Source organism: Nipponia nippon, unplaced genomic scaffold (assembly GCF_047370975.1).
Source record: "Nipponia nippon isolate SJK-2023a ecotype South Korea unplaced genomic scaffold, ASM4737097v1 scaffold_16, whole genome shotgun sequence".
NCBI lineage: Eukaryota > Metazoa > Chordata > Aves > Pelecaniformes > Threskiornithidae > Nipponia > Nipponia nippon.
Genome location: NW_028262332.1, coordinates 964,290 through 984,018, shown reverse-complemented (window position 1 = coordinate 984,018; position 19,729 = coordinate 964,290). Strand labels below are relative to the sequence as shown.

Below are 19,729 nucleotides of genomic sequence, written 5' to 3'. Positions count from 1 at the left end.
TATGTATAATTCCCAAATACTTCGGCATGTTACCTCTTCAGCAGGTCTGTTCTACTCTGTCTTCCTTTGTCCCACACAATCCCCTCGCTCTATAGGGAATCCCACACTACCAAAAGGGGGGACTTTTTTTTGTTGTTGTTTTTGATGAATAGCAGCTTTTTGTAATCTTTTAAGTCCAAATTCTCCTCTGTCCAACACATGTTCTTACTGAGGCTTGGGCAGTTTGAAAAAAAAAACTGATGAGCAATTTACTTTTAATTTTTGTCTTACTAAGCCTGATTATTGTTTTAATTATCCATTGTTATTGTTTGTGACCTTCCACTAGGATTGTTCAGTGTGAGTTTAGAAAGATTCCTGCTTTTATGTGAAGAGGGTGTGACTGCGAGGAAATGTTTGTTCAGTTGGGTGGAACAACTTATCTTTCTTGCGCTTTCTTTGTGGGACATTCATCTTCAGCTGAATGCTGCAGGATCACTTATTGAATTGTTTATCGCCTCCAAGAACAAAACGGTGTTTTAGATTTAGCGGATTGAATTGTCTGTTCCCCTAAAACCTCCAGGTGATCACGTTTACTGGGGTGAAATGCTTGAAGGAGGCAGAGATGCTATTAGTACCCAGCTTTTAGCATATAGGAAAAGAGGGAAGAGGTTGGAGGGAAGGGACTGGGCAAACCTCAGCTCCGGAGGAGCTGCCTTCCACCGTCAAAATCTTTTACACTGGGATTGTGCAATGGAGCCATGAGGCAGTAACTGAATGTGCTTTAATGAATAAAGTATCCAAATTGTCACTCCGTAGTTTGTCGTTGGTGCGTTTCTGGTTTGTATCTTGAGGAGTTAAATTCCTGCGTGGTGGAGTCAGGGGTTTGATGTAACCTTGGAAAGCGAACGCTGCCAATTTGGAGTCCGTGACTTTAGTAATTGGCGGTCCGACTGCGTTATCCATAACAAATGGACAGTTCAAATGCTTTATGTTTATAGAACTAATTTCCTAATTTAAATGCCTATTTAAAAGCTCTGGTTTAGTGTTTCATTTCTTGGTGACCCTATTGTATTGAGGGATTGAGTTTCGGATCAGAGTCTGTCTAGATGTAACACAGCACGTTTTAGGAGCACTGCGCTGTCTGAACTGTACTGAATATGAAAGGCAGCCGTGAAAAACACTCTCGGTTGCATACAAGTTATGTTATATATATGTTACATACACTTGAGATTAGAAAATGTTAAGTATATGGTTGAGTAACGGTTATTCTTGAAAGCTTTATAGATGTGAAGCTTAGCCATCGTGCTACAGACCTATGTATTATTAAAATTATTTTCAACGTGGTCACTTAATCCAATGCTGATATTTAGTGGGTGTACTTTTAAAAGTGTGTAATATATGAGGTTGGACTTCCAGCTTTTTCAGTAAGGAGAACTATATAGATATATATTTTTAATGATCTGTGCACCTTACTTTATAATTAGTTTCTCAATTACACATGCCAATCAGTCTTTAAAAAACAGTTGCAAACAGTTTTCTGTTTTACATCCATGCAGGGTTTTTGAGTGATTTGTTTGGGTCAGGGAAGAAGCAAAATAACCAGAGGGTTGACTTTTTTTTTTTTTAGCAAAGATTTCAGTGTAATTACTTGATACACAGATTAGATGTTTATTGCTTATGTAGTAGTGACTGGTAAAAAAAAAAAAATTATATATTTGAACAAAACAACTTAGATAAAGGCAGTGAAACTGTAAACTACAGAAACCAGTGTATCGTTTTAGACCGTGCACATTTGGGAACAGGTTTATGTTCTAGCTTCTTAAAACCATCACCTCTTGTTTTAATCAGTAGCATGCTTGTTGAAAATAAACCGAACCTCCTGGGGGGAAAACAAATGAATAATGTCCCACTTTTCATTAGAATCTCATTAGTTTTGCAGTTATGAGGTATAAATCAAAATCCATAAGCGAAAACAGCAGTTCCCAAAACACAGCGCTGTTTAGATTCCCGCTAATGGATGTCTGGCTCCTTATACTTTATGTCAGCCTGTGATTGGAATTCAGCAGGGTACCGTGAGGTTTTTCGGCTTGGTCTGGTTACTATCGATAGCATGAGAAAAACACATCTGTTAACGGGCGCATTTGAAAGTAATTTCTGATTCACATGGATGTGAATAGGTGGGAAGTCTGCTCAGTAACGTATTCTCGGGGGGTTGCATACGCTGCATATTTGAGCACTTTTAACTTGGCCTGAGGAAGATGCGTTTTTAAAGAATTTCTGCCGTGATTGTGAAAAACATGTTTTTAAGAAAAAAAAAAACTTAATTGAAACTTTTTGTGTTGGATGTGTTTTGCAATGCAGCGATTTTAATTTTAGTGAAATATGGACATTGTGAAACTACAGAGATCTGAAAATGGGCATGAAAATAAAGGAAGCTTAAAATGTGTTTCCTTCACAGTCAGTTTTTGCAAGCTTACGTTAAACCAGATAGTCGCAAAAGCAGAGTGTGATGGTTCATGACTTAAGCAGCTAATAAAACTTGCAGAGGTCAAGATGGGGAGGTGCACTTCTTTCCGTATAGTAGCTTTAGTGGTCTTGGGGGAAAGAAATCTCCCGCTGTAACAGAAGGATTGGTTTAATTTCCGAAGCTGCCTGTGGTGCAGTGATCTCTAGTTGAGTCCCCATGAACATGAGCTCTTCTTTGTCCTGTCCCACCGTTGCGGCTCGCGGTGCTGTTTCTTCTGGGATCAATGGGCTTTTCTGTTGCAGAGGTGCAGATCCCAAAGGAGAGGAGCAGGGTGCAATCTGGGGTCCGTCAGCACAATCTCATTTACTGGGAGTACAGTAATAAGAGTAAGGCAGCGTAGGGAGCAAATACCAGGGGGAAAGTTAGGTGATACACTCAAATGACATTATTAATGTTGTAGATTCAGAGCGCGCCTTGCTTTGATGGCATTGTTAACCTGTGCAGAGTGCCACGCCGGCTGAGGGCTGCAAACAGTACAGCCCCCATCCCACCGTGGGGAGCCAGGGCCATAAACCCTGTTCGATCTTACACTGATTCCATTTTGAGCCTGACCATCTCTGCGTTGCCTTCCCGGCAGCAGGGAAGGGTGGCTCAGGGGCACAAGAGGAGTCCGGCCAGGCTGTTGCTGTGCCAGATGTGAGGTGACCCCCTGCCAGATGTGAGGTGACCCCCTGCCAGACCACTGTCCCTGCCCTGCTCCTCCGTGCTCGGCGTTCGGGGAGCTCAGGGGCTGGGTGCAGCACTGCTTGCACCCACGAAGCAGCTTGGGTCCCGAGGAGCCCTTCTGCGGGTGGGCACAGCTCCGAGGTCCAGCGCGGGGCTGCACTGGCGGCCGCTCTGCAGAGCTGCCCTCCGCTCTCTGCAGCCCCCGTCAGCCTGGCCTGGGCGAGACCCCTGCCGAAATTCCAAATCCAGGCGTGGGCTGCACTCAGACAGGTAAAACACAACCCCACGCAGAAAGAAACGAGTCGAGGAGGAAGCTGATGGCCTTGTGATGGGGTAAGGAGTGAAGCAGATGAAAGCGTTCTCCTTTGACTGGTGCTGTAACTATGGCCTACTTGTCCGTAGGTCTCGTCTGTAAGTACTTGTCTTGTACCTAGCTGAGAAAATGCCTGGTTTGGGTTGCTGTTTGTTTATATACACATAAGACCCACGCAGGCTGTTGTTACCTGGGGAGCCTTTTCATATTAAGGCCTTCAGGACAAAACTAGACTCGTTTGCTTTTTATGGTTGTGTCTGCTTAACCACATGGCTTTTATTATAAATATAGTAGATAATGTATATAGCAGTTCAAGGAGAGGAAAATGTCTCTAGTTGAACCAAATTCTACAGAAAATCAATTCCCCCTTTTAGTATTACAACAAAAAGATGACCTGCGTGCATTTATGTCATACGGAGCATGTGTAATTTTAAAAAGTGGTACCTTCTTTCCTACAAAAAATGGGCTCGCTGGGGCCCAACAGATTTACTCGCTGAGATTGGAGGGCGCATGCAAGTCTGTTCAAAATCTGCTGTAATTTGACATGAACTTTGATTTCCTGCCAACCTGAAAATGTAGGTCAGGAAAAACAGGTACTTGTTTCTGCAACAACTGTGGTATAACTTGCAGAAGTGTTCTGCTTTTTTTGAAAAAGATTTGCATTGATTTATAAATCTTTGACTTTAGAAAGGCAAACCGGTCTTTCACTTTTTCCAGGAGTGCTTCATTCTTTCCATAATACGTGTTTGGAAATCTGAATGCTCTTTTACTCGGAGAGCAGGGGAGAAGGGAAGTGAAATGCTCACCAGTTTGAAATGGTTTACATTTTTTAGAGCAGCGCAGGCTGCGCTAACAAGCATTTTGAACCCTTCCCTCGGAGTGCCCTGGGATGCCATGTGGCCTCATTAACTTGGCTACTCCAGGAACAGGCTGAAAGCTGCTATTTTCATGTATATTGTTTAAAACTTGGCTGCAGTGGTGAGGTGGGGAGGGAACACCAGGGAAGGAAAAAACAAAAAAGGGAGAGAGCAGGAAAAAGAGCGTTAAGGCCAATATTGCTAGTTGTTTTGTTACAGATACGGAAATTTTTGCAATTTTGCTAGGATAACATCATTCTGGCTTTGATATATTCCATTTGGGATGTCTTCTTTACACTTGCTGAGTTTAACTTGGATTGAGATGAGGAGCTTGTTCAGATTTGAGCATGGCTCTATAAAGTCTCTCTTGGTGGTAGGTTAAAAATAGAGCAGTCTTGCATTTTTTTTACCCTGCTATGGTCTAGATGAGGTGCAAAAAGAAACAGACTTTGTGTGGTACATGCTGTGTCCTGGGTTTGGTTCTGCGCTGAACATGGGACACATGGCTGTTGTGCCTCCTTTGGAGGAGCTTTAAGCCAACTGAGAACTCGTTCGAGGTAGGGTGGAGTGACATCGGGCAGATGGACACCTGGACACCTCCGTGAGTTCCTCGGGAGGGTGCGCGCGCTGATCGAGGGTCTTGCGCTCCTGCTTTGTTAGCCTCTGTGGATTTGGGTGCCACAAAAAGGATACGAAGCTACTAGAGAGTGTCCAGAGGAGAGCCACGAAGATGGGGAAGGGATTAGAGGTGAAGCCGTACGAGGAGCGGCTGAAGTCGCTTGGTCTCTTCAGCCTGGAGAAGAGGAGACTGAGGGGAGACCTCATCGCGGTCTACAGCTTCCTCACAAGGGGAAGAAGAGGGGCAGGCGCTGATCTCTTCTCCCCAATGACCAATGATAGGACCCGAGGGAACGGCAGGAAGATATGGACATTAGGAAAAGGTTCTTCACCCAGAGGGTGCTGGAGCACTGGAAGAGGCTCCCCCGGGAGGCAGTCACGGTGCCAAGCCTGACAACATTTAAGAAGCATTTGGACAATATCCTCAGACATATGGTGTGAATTTTGGGATTGTCCTATGCAGGGACAGGAGTTGGACTCAATGATCCTTGTGGGTCCCTTCCAACTCAGGACATTCTATGATTCTATGTTTCAGTCTCCGTCGTAGCCCCGAGTAGGGCTCTAGGTAGTCATTGAATCACCGCCTGAAGTGGGCATTTGAGTATTTTGTGGAGGAGCAGGGGAGGGGGTTTCTCATCAAAGCTGGGCTGGGATGGAGTGGAGTTGCTCAGGAGAAGAAAAGGGTTGTCCTGCTTGTGCTAAGCCCTTCGTCCTCTGCAGTTCTCTGCATGAAGCGGTACTGTCAGGTAGCGCCTGGGTGGTTAGCGAAGATTTTGGTAATCCGGTATTTCTGACAGTACAACCGATGATGGATTAGTCTGCAGAGGGCCTTGAACTTCCTTTTGATGGGCACTGAAGGGTTTTCATGTTGGGGTATTATCCAGCCTTCCCTTCCCGCTGCCCCCTTCTTCTTCCTCTCCCGCCCCTTTCGTACAGAAATCCCACATTTCCTCCTTAGTCAAACCGGCAGATATTTATGAATCTCCTGGTGTCAAATGAAACCGTGGTTATCACCAGTTATGGTCGGTGAAGCCATGCGTGGCCATTGCCACCGGAGCACCGCGGAGGAGAGCGGCAGGCTGTCCCGGCCCGCGTCCCCAGGGTTCGGGGAGCGACACCAGGGACGGGAGCAAGGCCTGCCCGCCCAGCCGGCTCTCCGCTTCCCTCCTGGGAACCACAGTTCTGCAAAATCTGCGTGTTTTAGAAGTGATTCATTTTGGTTTCAGGCTACTGCATTTGAATTCAAAATTTCAAATACTGGGTAGGCTGCATTTCCTATAGAAAATAAGTCTAGGTTGCTGCTATTGGTATAAGTAGGAAAACAGAAACTTTCATGAAGGGGAGCTGTGACTGGTAATGGCTTTTGTCGGGATTATGTCTATGGGGTGACAGAGCTGTGCAGCTCTGCTTGATGGGGGTGATGGAGTCCTTTCGCCGCAGGCTGCTGCGAGGGAGACGCTCCCTGGATCGGGAATGCAGCGAGGGGACATACCGGCAAAGCTTTGGATTTTGCAGCCTACAGAAACTCTGTCCTCATCTCACATGAGAAAACAGTTGCCCTCTCTAATTTCTGTTAATCGTGGCATGTCCACACCCCGAGTTACTCTGAGATGAGCTGTTCCCTTGGGTACCGGGGGCTGGAGATCGTCTTTGAAAGTGTGGCTTTCTGAGCCTTGAACGGTTGATTAACAGCTTTTGCTGCTGTAACCCTGCAGATGTAAGAGCCAGCCTGGTGCCATCTGATCAAAGCTTTATCATTTGCAAGCTCTTTCTTCCCTGGTACTGGAGTCAAAAGAGGGCACTGGAAGTGCTTTTGGTTTAGCATCTTTTGCCGTTTGTAGATCAATATAGTTTTAATTGTCAATTCTATCCAGGAATCGCTTCTTTTTCCCTCCTAATTGTTTGCTCAGCCCTTCAGAGGCCTGGGGACTCTTTAATGGCACGCTATCAGATGGATTGTTGGGGTATCTGAGGCGTTATTGTCTTAAGCTTGGCTTCTGATGCTGCGTGCAGCAGCGGAGCGCTGCGAGCAGAGAAGAATGACAGATGAGCGGAGGCTTCCCGGGGAGCAGGCAGCGCATCCCCCAGCTGTTTGGAAGAATTGAGGGAGAAAAAAAGGAGAAAGGCAGATTATCCCATTATGTTTACAGGGCATCGGTCACACAAACAATGACTGTCCTCTTTGACAAGAGGATTGTTTAATTAGTTAAGGGTTTGATAAAGAGATGACTAAACATACAGTGCTCTGAAGGCATCTGCCTTTTAGTACAGCAGGCACGTCCTCCGTGCTAGTACCGTGCTTTTCCTTTTTCCTGAGGAGCGCCGGAGGTCTCCAGAGCTCTGTTCCAAGTCTCCGAGCTGGTTACTTTGAGCGTATTAAATTGAGCTTCTCTTATCTGAGAAACAAAATTATAATTTAGCTGCCTGTGAACTAGTTATAAGCATTCAGAAAGAGTGAGGCAATGTAAGTTATACTTGGAAAGGCATAGTTTTTTATGTATATATTCTGGTATCCTTGGTACTCTTATCTTTATAGCTTTTCCCTTGCTCCTTTTTTCTTATTTTTAATCCGTGACAAGCATTGCCAGGTTAAATTCCCTCCCACAGGCTCTGAACTGGACCAGAATGAGAATCTGTGGAAAGAGATTATTAATTACGCATAGGCAAGTGGATGGGAAACAGCGGAGTTCCAAATGCCTGTTGCAGTGGCCATAGGTACAGTATGACACTGGCTTCGCCTCGCTTCTGAATTTGAGCCCGTAAAAGCCGATTTGAAATACAGAAATAATGACTAGAGAGTGAATTCAAGTAGTATATTGAAACGCTGGTGTTAGCATCGATTCTCATCTGTATATCTTCTCCAAACCAAGGAGTATACAGAAATAAAATCAATATTCAGTACTTTGTAAAGTGTTCCATCTTAGCCGTGAAAAAATACACATGTAACATCCTGCTGCACTTGCAGTGGTTTGCTTGTTTTTAAATTGGCATCTGCCTTTGTGAACTAATACTGACAAAGAATTACACGCAACAGATTCTGTGTAATAAGAAATGATGTTGTAGCAAACACAAATTTTTTTATGGAAGCTACCTAAAATTGTTCTGTTGCTGTATCGCACTCTAAGCCAACACTTAGAAGCCACTTATTTCTTAGTGTCTAGTGTTGCTTTTAAGTTTCAAGCCTCTTGGTTTTTTTTTTTCTTGGAGGCTTTTCCTTCTTTGCAGTGTTTTGTGACCACAGAACAAATACTTCTAATCTGTCAGAGAGTGTGTGTCATTAGGTGTTTAATCATGGCCAGAGACGGTATGGATCAAGCATTTTAAATTCACGGGGGGATCGTGCATCAGGATTAACCGTCCAGCGTTTGGGACAAACTGCCTCTGCCTTCCAGTTCTTGATCTCGCCTTTGCAAGCTTCCTCGTTGTGTGCCGCGCGTGACAGAGTGGGCAGGCTGGGCCGTGCGTCAGCGTCCTTCCTCGGCCCGGCAGGGGAAGACAATGCGTTCAGCATCCCAGGCAGCGGGGGAAACGGCGATAAAGCTGCAAACGCTGGTTTAAGCACAGGTCAGAAATGCCTTGGTCTCAGATACCGGTGTTTATTTTGCAGTGTTCCTTTCTTAAAATGGCTGGGCTGTGAGTTTGCCCCAGCCCTCAAGAAAATGAGCCATTACTGCCTTTTGTAAGATTAACTAAGATGTACAAACATAGCTGCAGCCCGGTGCTTCACAGATCTAATCTGGACGCAGACGCTGTGCCTCTCGGGGCCTCTTTCTGCTCATTCTCCATTATGCACCAGCACGGGGCTTGCTGCTGTGTGACGCAGGGGAGTCGCAGAAGGACAGCGAAGCCTTTACAACCGACGCCTGCTGCTTGCAGGTCCCGTGGAAGTTTGTGGAGTCCTGTGTTAGTGCCTCACTTGCTAAATTTCCGTTACAGCTTCCTAGAGGGATGCACACTGTTCTAAAAGACGTTTTTCCTCCCAATAAATAGCAAGCAGCCTTCAGTTCCCATCGATGAACAGCTTTCCTCCTCCTGCAGCACCTGCATCGTGTCTCTGGTTCAGGACGCTGTTGGCCCAGGCTGTTTCTGTTTTCCTGTTTTCCACAAACTCTTAAGCTAAAGGAGGTGGTGAAAGTACCCTGAAAGAAATTCAGGTCGGGTATCTCATCAGCACAGGATGCCGCCTCATGCTTTCGTAGCAGTGAAGATCAGGTTTCTCTTCAGTAGGAGCTGTGCCAACTTCACCACCCACAGCTTTGACAAAGGGTATTGTTTCAGCATTTGAAGTGATTAATAATTTTTAGGAGATTGCAATTTTCCATTTTCAGCATGTCGCCTCAGATTTCCTTCTTGTGTCGCAGGCGGCTTTGGAGAAGCTGAGGGGCGTGATGAGGAGCGTTTGTGCCGTCAGGCCTACCTGCATGGAGGGGGGAAGGTTGCCGTTCTTCCTGAAGTGCCTTGTGTCCATCCAGCCCTGTACGTGAACAAAGTTAGTGGTCTCCTCAGTTTGCACCGTGTCATCCTCAGTGCGGTTGGAAAATCCCACTTCTCAGGCAGTCTTTTTTTTTTTTTTTTAAGATTCACGGGGATGTGTTTTGCAGTGCTACACCTTGCGCAGTCCCTCTGCTTCTGCCTGTTGCAGCAGTGCACTATCCTGTTGTCGAGTTTCTTGGGTTTTAACCAAATAATGTTTCCCTTAACAGCCATCAGGCTGTGAGAAATTTCCTCTCCAATAATGAGTTTAAATAACAACTTTCCTGCACCTTATTTCCATCGTTAGCCTGATAGAATTCCCTGAAGAGGGACTGCAACAGCCCAGTTACACACAGCCTTCAGAAACTGGACTGCATTTCTGCAAGGGAAATCCACTGAATCCAAAGGTACCTCAAACAAGACGAGGAACACACAGAACAGCTGCAAGCGTCAGTGTTGCGTGTCTCTTCAGCTAGCGCCTTTCTTGTTTAGCCAGACCCTTGCCTGTTTTCTGTGGTCTCACCTCACCGAAACACCCTGCAGGGAGAGCTGGGCTTTCTACCTTGCTCTCGCTGCACCTATTGCTTGGAAGCTGGGTAAAAGAGACATTGCTCTGCTGCTCAGGTAACGAAGGTGAGCAGTAAATGCTCGTGTGCATTCCTAGCTTCCCGTAGCACTGTAACAGCAGCGCTCAAAGCAGGAGCGAGCCGTTTCGGTGCCTGGGTTGTTGTCTTGGTTTGGATTCAAGTATTGCTGCTGCAGACCTGCGGCTGCGATGGTGGCAGCAGTGGAGTTATGTCTGTCTGCCCTCATTTATTTTCTGTAAAACCTGACCTGTCAGAGTCCAGCAGTTAGTATCTGCAGGGAGGCTGAGATGTTTTCCACTGACAAAGGGAGTGAAGGGACTTTTTCTCTGAGCTAAGGCATGCTGACTGCTGAGCACCTTTCTTAAGACAGCATGCAGGGAACAGAAAGCCCGGATAAATAGTTAAATAATATCACTGCCTAGCTTCCCAGTGTGGAGGGCCATTATGGCACAGGAGTGGAGGAAGGGATGATATTTAGGACCGTTCTTACCAACTTTTAAGACAGTTTTTAAAAGTGACAAGAAAGCGTGTGGCCATGGAAAGAGATGCGATGCAAATGACGGAGAGGCGAGCAGATGGAGCAGAGCACCCTTCTGCCATGTCTGTCAGCCGAAGCCCCCAGCACTTCTGTTATCATGCCTCCTTTGGACGATGCACAGTGCTGGTCCCGTACAGCACGCAGCCTCTCCGGCGTTTAAGAAGGAACTCGAAGAGCTGACCTCTCTGCAGCTGAGACATGCATCAGTTCTGCTGATTTTGATAAGAGCATGCAGCATCCTCATCCTTCTACTGACCACTGTAAGCAGGTATCCCACAGCATCGCCTCCACGATGCCTGCCAGCAGTATGGCGGTGGTGCTGGCTGAATTAGTGATACCAAAGGAGAAGTCATGCTTCCCTTTTAGTTTGCTTTTCAGACCCTGCAATTTCTGGTAGGCATCTGCAAACTCGGAGAGTGGAGAGCTTTGCGGGAGAGCACTCCAGGGTGAGATCTCTCTCCAGTGGTTGCTTTGATCAAGTGTGGACTTGTGTGTACCTAATGCTTTATTAAGGTGGTACTTTATGATACTTTATGGCATTGTGGCAAAGCAGTGCAGATGCACACTATCTTGATGTAGCTAACTTGCTGCCCTGTGAACAAGTGAATTAGATTATAACATCCCAGAGCAGACATGGCATTTCACGTTGACATGAAAAGGGAAAGAATCCCAATCTTTCCAGCGGTTGCCCACAGCTTTGGTGTTTCACTTTGAATTTGTTGCCAGTTGTTCAGATGCCAAATCATTTGGCAGACATAAATCAGATATTCCTGCCCATGCCTAAAGGAGAATAATGTGTTGGTTCTCACATTTGTATTATTTTATGGGTCGATTCATCATTACTTAAAGGTCTTTCAAAAGGTGGTTAAAACTATGCATAACCTGTAGTACTTTCTGAAAAATTAGACCATGATTATTGCAACTATAACTGCAACTAATAAATCATACTGAGAAAAACACATGCCTTTCAGGTTAATAATATTGTTTATGGATGCGTAACAGTCCAAAAGCTGGCTAATATAGCATTTTTCTCAACAACTTCTGAAGATAATGGTAGAGACTTCAGTAACTGTTGAGACCTCCTGATCTGAGCAGACAGTTTCACAGTGACTGTGCATGGCGCTGCTCAAAACGCTTCTGAAAATGAATCTGAGCCTTTGAACTTGGGGACTCCGTTCCCCTGAGATGGTCTGACCCATCTGTTGGGTGGCCATGCAGGAAGAGGCTGGAAGGTAAAGCCCTTGCTTGTTTATCATCATCAGAACCAAAGGGCAATGAGAAGGTTATTGAAGATCCATCTTCCAGTCATATGGGAAAACCTGGCTCACTACCCAGGAGTTTCAGGAGTGGTTTCTTGGTGCCGGCCTTCCAGGAGTGCTGCGAGGAGTACAGAGCACCAGCTTCAAAACTCTCCTTGTTTTGGACAACATCATCTCCTACAAACCTGATTACAAAGCGATGTCCCATGTGGAAGCCATTTATGCCACCAAAGATGACCTTGTTTTTTCCACTGATGGCTTAATCACTGCATTCAAAGCCTGCTTTCTGAGGAAGACCTTCTCTAAGCTTATTCAGGAGAAAAAGGGTGAGGAAGAGCTCTCCCAGAAGGAGTTTTGAAAGCAGTTTATTGTCAGGCATGGTGTAGATAACACTGATATGGCTTGGGAAGAAATCAAAATTCAACGCACTGTGTGTGGTGAATAATGTGACTCAACTTAGTTCTGACTTTGTGGGATTTGACGTTATCCCTGCACTCCGGGAGGATGTTGTTTCTCGTGCTGTGGGTACAAGCATGAGGAAGCCTACAGGAGAGTGTGGTGGAGTTATTGACTTCATGCTCTAAAAGCTTGACAAAGACTCAATTGACTTTGATGAGCAGCCTTAATTGACCTTGATGTCATCTGGTGATGGTAGTGAAAATGAAACTTGTTCAGAACGAAACAGTGAGAACCCTTACCCCGAAGGACTGATACGGGAGTGTCAGTCCCTTAGGTGCCAACAGGTGGAGTTGTTCAGGATGGAGGTCTTCTCAGAGAGTGGGCAAACAAGGCCACCAGTGCACTGTAAGATTTGATCTTGCATTATAAAGGGATTTACTGGTCAAAATCTCAAGCCAGTAATCGGTCATCCCTTAATTTATATTTCAAGTAGTAGTCAGGATCTTCAGCCACAGCAAAGCCAGTGTCTCCTCCAGCTTTTCAGTCGTTACCAGATGTTGGCAGTTGATCTCTGATTGCTGAAGCTCCTGCCTCTCCATCCTCCGTGTCATCCGGCGTTCCTCCCTCCTTGCTGCCTTCTGTCGCAGTGTTTAGCAAAGAGGATATTCCCTGAAGGAGATGGGAGGACCCATCGGTAGTGATGTGGGTAAAAGACAAACAGAAATAACTTACTAAAACAGGTAGCTTCTTCTTGTTGACAAGGTGTATCAGATCTCAGGTGAGAAAAAACTGTGAAGAAAATCTAGGTCAAGCCTGATAAGAACGAACCTCGAAATTAAAATACCAATAGCTTGTGGGACTCCTGAATTCTGAAAATGTTGACAAGGCTTAATAGCCGTGCCTTTGGGAGACAGAAAAGGAGCTTTCCCATAAACCTGAGTGTTGCCTGAAACCTGTGCAAGCTGCAGAGCTGCGGGCTGCGCTCCGGGTGCGGGCAGCCCGTTGGTGACTCCGGTCAAGGACGGAAGGGAAGATGAGGAGCTGCAGACAGCTGGGATCTGAGGGATTTGGTAACAACAGGGATAACAGAGGAAATGTTGATTTGAGAGGAAATCCTTGGATTATTCTGCTTTGATTCTAGTAGCATTTAAACATGGTCTGGAGTGAAAGTAATCAAGGAGAAATCAACACGGCAGAGTTGAAGCTCCTTTGAATGAGCAGACAGGGAGATTAGCCAGGGAAGCAGATCAAGATGGAGAAAGTTCACTGGATTGCTGAAATTACTTACCCAGCCTGTAAAGGCTGTGTTTAGTGCTGTGTCTGTAGCTAGAGCTGTTCAAGCAAAGCCCTCAGGAGAAGGAAAGCTTCAACTCAAAAAAAAAAAAAAAAGTGGTTTTGTCAAAGACAAACTTTCCTCCCTCCCTCCCTCCTCCTGTAAATGCCACGATTCTTCAAATTGTGTCTGTTTTGTCTGGGAGTTTGCTGGAGCATCTGTCAGTCAGGAGGTCATTCTTTTTACTGCACTTTCACCAACATAATTACACTTCCAAAGCTTTGCAGTGTAGATGTGGCTGAAGAGCCTCTCTTAGCCATCCCCTAGGAGCAACCCCCAAAGCGAAGGACTGGGCAGGAGGGAAGAGTTCGGCTCATGTTCCTACACGCATGGAGGATCTGTGTGTGTTAGTGCTCTGACTCACGTCTGCTGGCCAAACTGCTGCTGCGGTGGAGGAGATGACTGTCCCCCACTGTTTATTAGTGCTGCAGAAGGAATGTGTCCTCCGAGCGCAGCTTCTCTAGCTCAGAGCCCAGCAGTTTTGCAGAAATACTTTCACCCGCTGTTCACATCAAAGTGCCAAAATTGAGAGCGGAGGCATCGGGCGTGCAGGCCTCCCGCCAGCTCTGCTGTCTCCTGGCAGAGCAAGGTGGGACAAACGGCTGGCAGGAGCAGCGCCTTCAGCCTTTGCGAAGTGTCAGACTCTGGAGGATGGTTAATGCATTTTGAAAAAGAGAAAATAAGTTTATGGAAGATGGTAAAGCTTCCTCAGCAATCCAGGAGAAAGCATTCAACCGCTCCCTGTCACAGAGCACTGAACAGATGTTAATAATGCTGGGTTCGTTGCTTAACAGCGGTGCCTAAACTTGAAATCAAAATGCTGGGAAGCAGACAAAGTGCCTGAAGAAGTCAAAATGAAACAACCCTGGCTCGGTTTTGGGAAGTAGTGAAGTCACATACTGAGTCCCCAGCGGTGGTGTGCTTCCAGTGTAACACAAGGCTGTTCTAGGATTGGAAAAAAGAAAGCAAAGTAAGCTTTTTTTTTTTTTTTTAATTTGAGGGAGAGCTCAAGAGACACTGAATTGTCAACATTTAAAGTAACTACACTGTATATCCTAGTAAGAAGGATTTACATGTTACTGTTACAATCATCTCAATTGTTTCGTCCCCTGCCTTTTAAATATTTTTCAAATTTTTTTATATTGTAGTAGTTTTCAGTAGTGGCCAACAAATTGGAATTAAATTTGTAAAGTGTGCTCACCCTGACCTGTTTTTCTGTTTGCTGAGAACACTTTTTTTTTTTTACACTTTGATTCTGGTTGAAATTCTACATTGCGTATTTCTAAAGCTTCCTTAGTTTTTTTTTAAGGTGCCGGTTTGGAGGTGGAATGATCCTTTGGGATTCTTTCTACCGAAGCGGAGATCCTTTGGTAGGTTACGCACAACCTGCGTGTGTTTGAAATAGCATTTCCAAAGTACTGGTGTAAGTGTCTGTTCAGCCTGCAAGCTGCCTTTTGGTTTACCCGGCGTACGCTAACTGTCAGGGCTTGTACTTCTGGCCTTTCCTTCACACGAATAAAGAAAAAACAAGAAGCAGAAAAATGCAGACAGTAACAAGGCTGCAAATCAATCTCTAAAGTTAACGCATCCGAGAAGATGAGGTTTCTGTTGCGCTGTTGCCTGTACACAGAATATTCTCTGTTCCTGGTGTTCATCGTTCCGCAGGAATCTCCAGGCGCAGCATAGCAGGGTCGGGATGTGTCGCGGTAGTGATTCGGTTAAGCAAACCCCTTCGCTTCTGGTGTCTGCCGAGTACAGAGAGTTTGGGTGTCACTGATCACGTTCAAACATCTCGGTGTACCCGCGTGCCTGTGCGTGAGACACCCCGCGTTGGGCGTGTTGCAGGATCGCTGCAAAGGTGTGTGAGATGATGCCTTCCCTTTCCTTCATCGGTGCCGGGTTGCAGTGGTGGAGGGGGTGGCACAGAGCCCCCCTGCCAGGCTCAGCTCTGGCTTCCACGGCTGCTGCTGCTGCTCCTCCTCCTCCTCCTCCACCCCCTGGTCCTCCTGCCCAGTTCAGGGACATGGAGGGGTCGCGACGCTACAGGTGCTGTGTGACAAGTGTTGAGGGAATTGTGCATCAAAAGCATGGGACTGGAAGGGTTCGGACGGTTCCCTTCCAGGGATGATAGACTCGGTTATCCCCGGCTGATACCTGAGCAGGACCATTGTGCTTTGGTTTTAATTACCCTTTTAATTCTCCAAATTACCACTGGAGTTTAGGTCACCTCCCTGGTACATACCTTTTCAGCAAGGAGGGAGAGGATAGGTGCGGCATGCAAGGTGCTGGGGGTCGTTGGTAGGTGGAAAGGGTGAGAAATACATGGGGGTTTAGGTAACACCAGCGCCAGGAGCGTAGGGTGCCTTCCTTTACACGGAGCGCTCGGTTACGGGAGCAAACCAAGGGGAAGAAGGGGCATCTGTGTTTAGTATAATTTTACAGAAATAGCTGGCCAAACAAACAAGAGAAAAGAAATTTTAAGTTCTGCAATGTTCATCTAGAAAAGAAGATGTGGCTTATGTGAGCAGGGTATGGCCCTTCCAGCCTGAAGCTTCGGTGCGTGCCCTGGGCGCTGGATGGGCCGGCGGGGATGGGCCAGGGCGGTGGTGGTTGTCAGCAGAGGGTGCCAGAGGCCAAGGAACAAACTCGCGGGCTTCCAGCCTCCAAAGGCAAAGGCAGGTGTGAGCCTCAGCACCTCGTGTTCTGCAGCCAGCATCCTTTCACCAGGCTGGAGCGCGGTGGGAGAACCACCTCAGACACCAAGAAGCACCCTCGAAGCCTTGCCCTGAGTTTCAGCAGTGCCTTTAGTTGTGCAGGGTATTTCCAGGATGAGTTTTCCAATAGACCGAACGTGATTGAGGCATAAGAAGCGTGAGATGAGCAGGGAGAGCTTGGCCTGCGGAGTGGTACCCATTCGTGTCGCTGGCAGACTAGGAGGACTTCGCACATACTTCAGGAAGGCGGGGGAAATAAGAAAAGGCAGGGATCAGAGGCTGTAGTCGCTTGGATATGTGGGCTCGTTCGTATCTGCGTGCTGTCGGCCTGCGGGAGCCTCTTGGTGGGAGTGGAGGTGTGCAGGTGAGGAGGGACGTCGTTCTGGGAGCCTTTTAGAAGATGCTGGGAGCCAGCGGTGTGGTGGCAGAGGAGGCTGCTGCCAGGCTGTTTTTTCTCTTGGTGCAATGAGCCTCTTAGATGCTCTGTTGCAATTAGATGCTCTGTTGCAATTGGCTTCCAGGGAGGCAGACAGCAAACTGTCTCCCAAGCAACTCTGGAGGTTGCAGGGATGCTTAGGAATCAATGTAAAGAATTTATTTCATCCTACCTATCTGTGATTCTTCAGATCTACAAGAAGAAAGGGCAAACGTTACTCTTACCGAATGCCCTGATAGACAAATATTCTGTGCATGTCCTGGGCCTGCTTTCCCCTGCCTCACACATTGCCTTGGGAGTCACGGTGTCCCTCCAACGGGAGAGCTTCAGGGCAGAAATCACTGAAGCATCACACTGAAAAGTCTTCCTGGGCTTTCAGAAACTGAAGTCCAAGCTGTGAATTTTTTTTTTTTTCTCTTTTTTTCCCTCCTTTGGAAAGGAGGACTCATCTCACTGCACGAATTCCTGTTAGATTGTCCCTGCCCACCCACCTCGCTGTACCGCTGCAAAGCGAATGAAGTAGTGTGTCGCTGCATTAACTTCAGTCGGATGCTGCTGGTAAACTGTTTATCCTGGCGGGAAGGGAAGCAGTGACCCAGCCGTTTGAAGTTGCTGCTTTTATAACGTAGGGTCAACGCTACTGTCAGGAGTAAAACATACAGAAATTAGCTGCTGGCCTGTGATTTGCACACTCAGCTATGGGTTATGAAAGGCTGGGCGTGAACGTCTTGGTTTCAAATATTGCTCCGCACGTTTGGGACCTGCATACAACAATCATTTCATTCTCAGTACCCTGTTGATGCCGATGATATGCCGGACACTCAGCATGCATACAGAAAGACACATTCCCTGGTGTACAGCGCTTTCTGCACGGGTTCAGGTTTTATTTATGCTCTTGGTGTCACAACAATTTGCTTATTGATATTAGAAACTTGGACAGGAACTTCCATTAAAAATTCATTCTTGTCCAGCCGGCGGGTTTCACCGTGCTGAGGGGGATAGCCTTGATAATCCAACAGACTTTGATAGATATCTGTTGATATTTTCTCAGCTGCTTTCTAGTGTTAATGTCAGAACTAATGAGGCAGACGGTGTACGCTAGGATGGCATAGCTCTACTGGTTTCTGCTGTATTTGTTCTGAGCCTTCAGCGGTTCCAGTGAATCTTATTATTATAATAATGGTATGAAAAGATTAAATGACTCCCATAAATGATCAAAAATCAATAGTCATTTAGTAAAAGATTCATTAAACCGAAGTGGAGAAAGAGGGATCTCCTTCTTAGAAGGAACCCAAATACAATCATAGAATCACAGAATCATTTAGGTTGGAAAAGACCCTTAAGATCATCGAGTCCAACCGTTAACCCAGCACTGCCCAGCCCACCACTAACCCATGGCCCTCAGCACCACGTCTCCCCGGCTTTTAAATCCCTCCAGGGATGGGGACTCAGCCCCTGCCCTGGGCAGCCTGGGCCAGGGCCTGACAGCCCTTTCCGTGAAGCATTTTTTCCTAATACCCAACCCAAACCTGCCCTGGCGCAGCTTGAGGCCGTTCCCTCTCGTCCCATCTCTTGTTCCTTGGGAAAAGAGACCACATGGCACATTATTAATTGATACAGAAGGCGGCTTTTAGCTGACGGGTCTTGTCCTGGCCTGTTCCCAGTAACACACTCGAGTGTTGGCTTCTGCTGTACCGATGCTCTGCCGGTGCTGTCGGACGGGAGCGCGGGGGCCGGTGGAGCCCGGCCTCCTTCAGGATGGTGGTGAGGAGCTGAGGTTGCCTGTGGCTCTTTGCACGGACGCAGTGTTGCTGGCAGGCACTGGCTAACAGCTTCTGCTGCCTTTTTTTTATTTTCTTTTTTTTTTTTTTGCTGGTGTCAGTGCTTTTTTTCTACATCCTTATCACAGAGAAGTGAAGTTTCTATTTCTGCGTAGTTAAAGATTTATGTGATAAAGGAAAGACTGTAAAAATAGGTGGAACTGCTGTCTGCATTTCAGCCTGTGGTATGAAGAGGCCACAGGCCTCTTCGTCACTTTTTCCCACTTGGAAATAACATAGGCTACCGAGATTGCTTGTAAAGAGACTCGGTATGTAGGTAGTATGTGATATACTGAAGTCTGAGATGCCGTAATTCAAGAGCAGAGCAGAGATTTTGGGTGGTGTAGCTTAGCTGGTGCGTTATGAAGAATGAAGTGTTGGGTTCATAGCTGACGGGAGCCTAAAAGCCAAATCTGACCCCAGGGCTGCTGAGTTGGGTTTAAGCAGAGGATCCAAAGTCTGTAAAAGTCAATGAAAAGACACCCATGGTCTTCAGATAATGCTTTTGCTAGGACTTCTAGGGCTACACCTCCTTCACCCCTACTCCTGACTCTTTTTTCTGCAGAGGGATCCGTAGTGCTGGATATCTTTTGCTGTGTGTGCCTGTATGTTCTGTAAGAATAAAGCAATAAAAGGCAGGTTGCAAAAATGTGAGATAGGCTTAAAAATCACAGTATGGAGAAGACTACAACTGAACATTGCTTCTTAGTATTTGTCTTCTTGTTTGTAAAGCTTTAAGTTACTCTCACTTCACATTTTCAAATCTTTTTCCATGACCGAGCGGAATAGAAACCCGCTTTTTTGTTTTGGTGACATTTTCTGAGGAGAGATAAGATTTTTTACACAGTCTCTTCACCCAGCTGCTAGACTTTAAGGAAAGCACCAACTATGGCAGGGCTTGAGATAACAGCCCAGGAGTTGACCCTGTAGAGGGTTAACAAACTGTTAGGAGAGAGGTGTGCTGCTTTTCTCCGCGTGGCTCCGAAGCTGAGGGTTCAGGAGTCTCTTGTTCGCTCCAGCCCCGTGATGGCCCTGCTTGAACCGAAATAATTCAAAAGGAAACCAGTGGCCTCCAGTTCCCTGTCTGGTGGTGGCTGTGGCTGCAGCTGGTACTGAGGAAGCAGGACCGTGAACCCTTTTACACAGTCCGGTGAAAAAGCCTCCCCATCCACCTGAATGGTACTTCACCGTTGGGGCGGTTGTGAACTGC

At 46.5% G+C, this 19,729-nt stretch overlaps 1 protein-coding gene across 24 annotated transcripts in view; it reads left to right on the top strand.

Annotated features, from left to right (window-relative positions):
* The window catches only part of EXD3 (exonuclease 3'-5' domain containing 3), a 301,259-nt gene that overhangs the window by 45,814 nt on the left and 235,716 nt on the right, over positions 1 to 19,729 (top strand). The window contains exons 3-5 of one of the 24 annotated variants that reach the window (XM_087753496.1): positions 7,568 to 7,675; positions 8,353 to 8,524; positions 9,322 to 9,436. The exons of 22 other annotated variants lie outside the window; for them this stretch is intronic. The gene's annotated coding sequence lies outside the window, so the exon portion shown is untranslated. Of the gene's footprint in view, positions 1 to 7,567; positions 7,676 to 8,352; positions 8,525 to 9,106; positions 9,227 to 9,301; positions 9,437 to 19,729 lie in introns of those variants that run through there. One more of the 24 variants, XM_087753497.1, reaches the window with a different exon arrangement.